The sequence below is a fragment of the Calonectris borealis genome, chromosome 3 (assembly GCF_964195595.1).
Source record: "Calonectris borealis chromosome 3, bCalBor7.hap1.2, whole genome shotgun sequence".
In the NCBI taxonomy this organism is placed as follows: domain Eukaryota; kingdom Metazoa; phylum Chordata; class Aves; order Procellariiformes; family Procellariidae; genus Calonectris; species Calonectris borealis.
This window is the reverse complement of record NC_134314.1, coordinates 123,657,863-123,667,143: the sequence shown is the minus strand read 5'-3', so window position 1 is coordinate 123,667,143 and position 9,281 is coordinate 123,657,863.

Below are 9,281 nucleotides of genomic sequence, written 5' to 3'. Positions count from 1 at the left end.
CCTATTTTCCTGACGATGAGACCCTGTTTTACAATTAGGGCCATCACAGCAATGACAAAACTAAAGAAAACTGGCTAGTTCTAAGCGTGTTTGATTTGAAGAAAAAAAAGTTTCCCTTTACAGGGCCCAGCAAATGTCCAAGGTTCAAACAAAGTACGAGGTGCTAACGAACAGAGTCTTGACAAACCTTGTTTTCCTGCATAGGGGCGCAGTACATAATGATTTCATTCAGCAGCTACTGTTCAAGCATGGAAAGTGTTGGTAAAGAAATCCCACAGAGTTCAGACAACCATTTTCCTAACTTAAGCTTCCCCCTCTGCTCCTCCCCCCGTTTGCCTTTCGGGCCTCTGCCAGTCATAACATAAATATTCATCAGCTGATATTTGCAGTAGCTGTGAAGTTATGAATGAGGCCAAACGCCTTTCCCTCCTGCCCCATCTGCAAAATGGCAGCTTCTGGTCTTAGCTCATGGCCAAACGACACTTCCCGAAATCCCCAAAGTGCACTTGCAGGCTTTTCAAATTCAGTCGGGTTTTTAATGCGCAAAGCAGAAATACTGTCTACCTAATATTTACCCTGGGATTACTGAAAAAAATACATATATTACTTTTCTACGCTTTAAACTTTGTGATGCCTTGACGTAATAGACAGAAGTGTTGGCAGCTCAAAATGTTGGTGGGTTTATTTCAGGGGACATGACTGCTGCAGGTTTCCTTTCTGAATCAAATACCAGACACTTGAACCATTTGTTGTGCAGAAAAGAGAAACAGCTTTTATTCTCAATGCTGGTTTCTTAACCACCTGGGTGCTGTCAGAAGGAGCCACATGCACTGGAAAACACTTTTAATATGACTCCTTTAAGCCTGTCTTAAACCCTGGATCCTGAAAAATGGAATCCCCACTGCCTGTCATACGTGCTTTCCCTCTGCAGATTAGCGAGGGGCTGCTGCTTTACAAATGTTCCCTTCTCACAAAGCCTCGAATTATGCTCTCAAACCAACCGTGGGTCAGCAAGACAGCGAGGCATCTGACATATCCACACCAGCAAAGTCAAAAGCAGAGATGTCAGAGAAACAGGATGACAGCCCAGAGCCTGAGTCTAATTCAGCAAGGTACCAATCCAGCCAAAAGACCTGTACTGATGGACACAGATGGGGACCTTAAGCCAAAGCATCACTGGATCTTAGAGGCTTCAAAATCCTAAATGCCCACAGTCATAGTGAAGTTCTGATAAAGAAGCTCAGCACCATTCAGGCTCAGGGAACAGGCACACCTCTTCCTAGCTTGGGTCGCACATATCAATCATGCAAACTATCCTATCTTGCCTGATTCACATAGGTGCAGCCGCAAATAAAAAAAACAAACACCAAAAACATTAAAAGGAAAGTGATAGGCTTAGTAAGTTTTAGGGATGTTGCAATCATCTAATTTGATTTTCACTATGAAAAAGCCAGAACATTTCACCCAACAAGTCTCCAATATTTTGTGGCCAAAATAGAGCAGATCTTCTCAAAAACCATCTATTTTTTATTTAAGTACTACAAAGGACAATTTACCACATCCTTTGGGAATATTCCAACACGAATAACCTTTGCTGCTAAAAAAAAACACCCACACTTTGTTTTTAATACCTTCAGCTTTTAGCCACTGGATCCTGTATGTCTTTGTTTTGAGATGAAAGAGCCCCAAAATCATCTCACTGGTACCTCCAAACAAAGATCAAGTACTCTTTCCACCTTCTTAATAATCAGCTATGTACACTTCTCGTATAGTTGCACTGACACAAAGGCTGCAAAGGCATTAGGTCCTGCACGGCTTCCACCTACAGACAAAAGGCAGGCTTCGTCTCTGTGAAATCGGACCCAAGTTCACCAGCAGGTTCAGTGAAGACCTCAGGCAGTCTTTAGCTTACACGTCTCAAGACCAGTAAAACCAATAAGCCCAGGAAGTTGCACGTTGGCTAGAGCTTTAATCTTTAGAGCCACTCAGCTATGGACATCAACTAATTCCAAAAAGTCATAATCAGGGCAGGAAAAATTATAAGGCAGACATTAGATACATACCTTAGCATGGCTCCTCTGCTTCCACAAACAAGTAACCACTTTGTGTGTGCACATGTTACATGTCTGGGATGTATTTATATATGTGAGATCAAAAGGCAGCCCCTTAGCCACCTGCTGGACTTAACTTAGGATCACTTGATTTGGAAGATTTTAATTCAAAGAGAAAATAATGTATCAGGAATTGCTGCTTTTGACACTAAATGCCCCATAAAGTTACATGCTGACTGTTTTCTTGCAGCAAATTACACTACACCCAAAAATCCAAAGTTCTTACTAGGTTGACGACCCCGTTTTTATCAGCTGTTTACATATTATCGTGCTGCTTAAAAGCATCTTGTTAGGGCAGTGGAAGTGTCTTTGTGACAGCATAGGTGAACAGTAATTAATTGACACGCTTCACTGAACATACTAATATTGAGATGAGCTGTTCTGGCATTTACCACGATGACGCTGCACCGCAGGACGGTCTGACTATTGCCAGCACTAGAAACAAAAACAAGGAAAAAAAAAATTAATCACAGCAACACCTTCCCACAGCCAATGAGGCGGTGGGGAAGGGAGTGTATACCAATGCCAAGTAGAAAAGGAAAGAGAAACTTCGAGGAATTTCTCCTTAGCTATTTTCTTAAGAGGGTGGGAAGGTGAGACTGAAAAAGGCTAGCTATGGAGAAAGGAATATTACTTAATAGGGCTATCTCCTGTGCAAAAAAAGACATCTTTACTTTGATGCATCATGTTATATGACATGCAGACATTTTGCTTTTACAAAGATTTCAAACTCTTTAGAAAACGTCAATCAGTCACTGCACTTTTCTAACCATCAAAAGCAACGAAGCTCGGGATATTCTCTCCTGGGTTCCCATGTATTAATATATGTAGTAATATACATATCACTTCTCCTGTATTAACAACTAAAAAGCTTCTGATAGAGGCAATAAAAATCCTCCAAGGTAAATTATCCAGTGCACTGCAGGGAAGATTCAGTCAGAATGGAAACTTTCTCCATGACTATGCTGCAATCACAGCACTAGAGGATCATGGCAGCAGCGCGCAGTGTTGCCTTAGAGATGCTTTACATTGCAGCCAACATCTTTGCTCATCATATAGTACTGAAGATTTCTAAACACATCAGTAAACAGCAACACAAATTAATAAACGAGCTTGTGGGCTGGATGTACTCTACAGTTCGTTGTTCTTTGAATGCACTCTACATCCTCTATAATAACTGTCAATATAACTCCCATCCATATCAGAGCAATAATGGGAAAAGGATTGAGAATCAAAAGGAATACTTTTTTATCTTTTTATCTTTATGGTAAAAGGGCCTTTCTGTGATAGATCAAAAGTATGTTTTAATGTTGGGGGGCGACACATACACCCAAACCCAACACACTTGAAACTGATAAAAAGCAGAGCATGCAGATGGTTGAACTGTCTGGGTTTACTGTTCATTAGCATGCCAGCAAATTATTTAGGTTGAGTGTGGTTTTGTAGTCTGCTATGCAGCAGTTACGAACGTATGCCTAACTAATTGCAAGTGACTATCCATAGACTAACATAAGAAGACGCTGTTAATGATGCACCACGAGGTCTTCTGAGTTTCTCTGGCACCAGTGAATAACCAGAAAATAAGCTGGAGCTAGAACTATCAGAGATATCTTTTAGGCCTGCTGTACAGCTGTGGCAGTCTTCCAGGTTAACAGTAAGCACATAAAAAGCAAAGGTTGGGCGACTGAATCCGGGTGAGGTATAGTTCATGGATAGATAACATGGAGTGAAGTACGGAAGTCATAACGTATTTATTTATTTAGATATTAAAGTGTGTATGTCATGCACCAGGGCTGTTCATTTTTCCATTCACACAAGATGGTCTGATACTCAGTATCAACTCTCTAACAGGGCAACTTTGGCTGGGAAATATCAGCAGCGTTGAGACAGTAACTGTACAAGCCTTCCCAAACTAAGAACAATCATCACGGCCTTGCCGCAAAACTTGCTGCTTTCCTTCAGCTGTTGTCTCAAAATTCCTGATAAAAGCGACAATCACACACCTCGCATGACAGCTACAAGTCCCACAAATTCAAATACTATGGGCCTGATGGGATGCACACAAAACTTCCAGTGAAAACTTCAGTGCCTCTTGGAAGGGTAGGGAGAGAGGCGCCTGTAGGTTCAGATTCTCAGCCGACATAGATCAGTCCAACTCCACAGATTGCAACAGAGCTATGCTAGCTCACGATTTGGCCCTAAACATTTTGGACAAAGATCGTATCAGCATCTAAACAGATGAAGTGGAAAGAATGTTGTAATGGTGGTGGGCTTCTTTATTTACTCAAATGCATGACCGTTACAGCAGAAGTTCTGGAACAGCAAGCCCTAACCTCCCGGGCCCCAGGACAACACTACTGAGCGAGTAACGTGATGTAGGCAAGAGCACTTTAAGGTCTTTGCTAGCCTCCTTTTTAACTTCTTTACCATGGCTATAGGTGGTGTGTAGCCTGGGAACCAGGGACTGGGATCCTCTGCCTTGAGGAGGCATTCTGTGCTTTCTCTGCTGACGTAAAGTGCTGCTGAAGGCCACCTATGGCTTACACCAAACTCCCACCTATGCAGGTTCCCTTGCCCCATCTGGCAAACCACTGTAACTAGACTTCAACTTTAATCCTGGGTAGGGGGCTCTTGAAAAATGAAAAAGAGCTCCTACCTTCTGGCCAAAAGCCCTTCACCAACACCCACACTTGTCCACACCTCATTTCAAAGTATTTCCAAACAGCAAAGACTCTACCCAAAGATCCCAGGCATCTCTCTTATTCCAGCTTCCCTGTGAGATCAAAACCAAGGACTTTGCAGCAAAGGCTGATGCAGACACGGCGGCAATATGCAGGATGCGATGAGATGCAATGCCACAACAAAACGGAGATGGATGCTGGCAGCCCCGAACCTGCAGCCGTGGATTAGGAGCTGTGGAACAAACTCACCAGTAGGCAGTAAGGAAATGAGGTGGATTATTGCCAGCTCTTATTCTTTATTTGCAGATATATTCTGTTGTTGTGCTTTCCTAAGACTGTGACCGAGTTCTCTTTTCCTGATATAAATTTCTCTGTTTGTAACTCTTTCAAAGAGCTTGCCAGTGGAGTTTCTTGAAGGGCGCTTTTGTAGTTTTTCCAGGTTCCTGGGTAGAGACGTAAGCTTGTCAAAGGGAATTTGCTTATACCAAATTCAGTATTTTTTGCTGCTCTTAACTACCCGATAGGAAGGCTGCAGATATGTAACTCCGGAGTCAGTGACAATTTGTATCAAAATTATAATAGAGACCCCACCTACCCTCTTCAACACAGCAGGCTAGCTTATCTTTGATAGAGCACGCATATAGACCCAGAGGAAAACTTAGGTATGTGAGATGATCCTGCTGTTCAAATTCCCACCTCTGATCAGCATTCAGGTCTCAGTTGTACGAAGATGGTTTATCTCACATCCATGCTAGAGTTCTGGGTCCAGTAACAATACATGCTGAACTTACTTGCTAACCATACCAAATAGAAATGTGTACAATACGTATCCTGAATTCGTGTAAGAGCTAAATTTATGCCATGTTGCCTTATTGTAGGATCCTTGCACCTTCCTTTGAAGTCTTCGTGACCATTCTTGAAAATTAGACAAACCTCATGTGAAATGGACCTAACCATGAGCACCTGGTCTGCAGGAACCTTTTTAATGACAACTAACTGTTTTAAATCCACTACTTTCAGTCCTCCTAACAGGAAAATCTAATAAAACACAGTATACAGAATCAAAGGTGTTAGTATACTGAGCGGCTTGGGGAGAACCCAAGTAAAATCATGTTATGCTATTGAATTATAGATAACTAACAAGAAATAAGCGGTCTTCCATTCCCTTATTGCAAAGCCACCGTGATCAGATTTTGCTTGGCAAACTGGCAGAGCATAAGATATAGTCCCAGTTGTATAAGGAGCTCCACCTTCTGTGAGGAAAAATACACAGGTTAAAGGCTTTGCTGTGTCCCAGCTCTACCTCTGCTCTGTTCATTTGTGGACCTTTCCCATGGTTGTTGGGTATTTATGATATGTGATGTCCACCCCAGAGTTATCTGCCTCAGGGAGAACAGCATGATTTATAATTAAGGCAGTGGAATGGAAATTGAAGGGACTTAACTGGGGAAATCGGTTTGTTCCTATCCTCACTTTATAGAGAGAAACTTTCTCTTCCTGTGCCTGTTGCTTTACACTTCAGACTCTGTTGGGGAGAGACTGCTGCTTGCAGAAAAGCACCTTTGCAGTGCACAATGCTACCTTGACCTTGACTGGAACTTACAGCTGCTGTTGTCATAAAATAATAATCAACATTAATCATTGTCAGTCTAGTAGTATGAATATCTTCCCCTTGGGCTGAACAAACCATCTGTATGTATCTACTAGCCTTTCTTACCATAAAGGTGCCGCCAGTGCAATTGATTACTCAATATGGTTAACTACACGAGAAGCCTGCAGGATCGTGACAGAGGAGATGTATTGATGGTCTCAGGGCATTCCTATCAGGGTGCTCCTGGACACAATTCATCCTGTCCATCTGAAATGATGACTTAGAAGCTGGAAAGCCCTAAGGGGGAATCAGATCTTTGAAGTTCAGCTGGGACAGCCTCTGGGTGCCCTTTCGAGAGCTCCAGGGCCTGGAGAAACATGGGGCTGGCCCTCAAGGGCATTCTTGTATTGGCACATAACCAACGTACCTATGCAAAGGAAGAAGCTGAACTACAACACAAAGGCATTTTGCATCTGGAGGACATGTTCTCAAAGCAGCAAAACATCTTTGTTATGAATGTAACATATGTGGTACTCTCCCTCTGTTTGGCAGGAGATAAGAAAAACAGAAGCAAGGCAAAATTAAAACAAAATGGAGCATATAGGCATCCTGAAACAATTACAGTGCTGTGTCTCATTAGTATCTACATTTGGGATTGCCAATCTTGTTTTAAAAACAGTTTTGTTCAACACTCAGTGACAGAATTTAAAAGTTGACATATCTTGCTGTATTGTGGGCCACAGTCACAGCTGGTGTAAATCAGTATAAACTAATGAAGCCAATGGAGCTTCTCTGACTTACACTAGCTGAGGTTATGGCTCAATAAGGTTAGACTTGCTTTCTAGGAGTGTTCAAGGAAGCCAACTTCTGTGTGTCCTGTGATGAAGTGGTTATTTATAATGGCCTTCAGTGTGGTTTGGAGCCAAATTTCCACATCAAAAGTAGCTTTATAAGAGATATCCTTACAGTGAGGTTCAGTGCAAAATCATGACTTCAGAAGCCAGCTTTCCTCATGCTCTCAAGTGTTTGATTTCAGCCTGAAAACCATTTGAGAAGCCAAGAAAAGCAGAGCCATTCCTGCCTACTTCCCCAGCTCTGCTTCATCTTTGAGTCGCCTGCATATCCAACAGGCCCCGACCTACACTGCCCATTTATCAAAGCCAGTTACTCTAAGTGGCTGTTTATTTATGTTCAGAAATTCCCAGTAAGACAGACAAGTTTCATGCTTAACTTGAAAAATTGGGGATGGAGGTGGAGTTCTTACCAGTTCCAGAGCTATTTGTTTGACTTGGCCACTAGTAAAAATAAAACACAATAACGTGTCCCAGAGTCACAGCAAGAGATGGAGGTCACAAGAAAACAGATCAAGTCTTTCACAGCTCTTCAGCTTCAGTGCACTGAATTATGACTCCTATCATTTACTTACTGGATTCTCCACCCTGTGCGCAGGCTCCAAGTGTTCAAAAAGCAGCAGGTCTCTGCTTCAAAGAACTGACAGGCTAAGCGAGAGAATAAAATCCGTCCTGAAGCTACACTAACCTCCTCCTCCGCTTTTTATCTGAAAGGTCAGATGATCTCACAACCCTCAGCTGACTTCTGCCATCTTCTGCTCACCAGACTTCCGTGCCTGCAGTCCTGCACCTCCGTGCTTTGGTGCTCTCCTCTGCTGTATTTAACTGACAGGCTCTTACGGCAAATACGTTCCCAATGCAGCCAAACCTGTCCTCCAGGCCCAGACCGCCAATGTGTTGCAGCTCAAAGTGGTCTTTTGCAGAAGCATATTGTTTTTTCTTAGGAGGACCCTGCTCTCCGCATGTCTAGCCTTGATGTGCTCTATCAGATGTCCAGACAACGTCACAGGCTCTTTCACGGACCTTGTCACTTGGACACTGACTGTCTTCCCTAGAACTTCTTGCTAGAAAAGGGTCTCTGGAGTCCAGTTAAGATCCCAAACCAGGGCTGAAGCCTTTCCAAATCTCCCGAGTGGTTTCTACACATCCTATCTAAAGCATCGCTCTCTTCCATATTCTTTTCAGTGGGTTTAATCCTCTATGGGCTCACAGGGACCAAGGAGACAACTTTGTGAGAATGCTTCCAAAAATGCAATCTTCCAAACTGACAGGACCAGAGAGATCGGCATTGTAGGCTGAATATAAAACACCAGTACGTAAAAACCTGCCTCACATCTTATCCTCTTGGGAGATACCACTTTCTCGTAAAAAGTCCAGGATCATCCTCCTCTTCCACACTCTCAGGTTTTGCTTTTGGTCTCTTCTTTCTCCACAAAAGATCTGATAAATTTTCTTTCATTAAGAGTTGCAATCTCCTTTTCCAGGGAGTATTCCTGGTCTACCTCAGAGGTGGCTAGGGAACCTCATTCAGTTACTGTTCAGTCACCAGCCTCCCAAATGGGTTGTTTTTTTCTAGGCACCCAGCACACGAGTTAAGTGCTGTCTTTCTGGGTAGATAAATATCACTCAATGTTCCTCCCTTATTAGAACTTTTTCTATGTGGACATTTTTTCTTGGTATCTATGGCTTAATATAGAGCCAAGGTAAAGTCAAAGAATAATTTCACAATTAAAACCATCAAGACACCGTGTTTGTTATTTGACATACAGATAGGCAGATATACTAAAGCATCATAAATTCAAAATACACCTTCTGTTCCCTCCCTACTTCTATGCTTTGATCTGAGGACTGTGATTTATTGTTCCTAGGAGTTTGTTGTGTTCACTTTTACTTTGGAGGCAAATATTGTATTTTTCTACTTAACATATCCCACAAAGACCTATTATTTTCTTCTGTTATATTGCTTATATTCTCCTCAGAAACACCCTCACAAACTGCAGAAAGATCTACCACCATCACTTGTTATGTGTGCTACATTTTCTTCTCG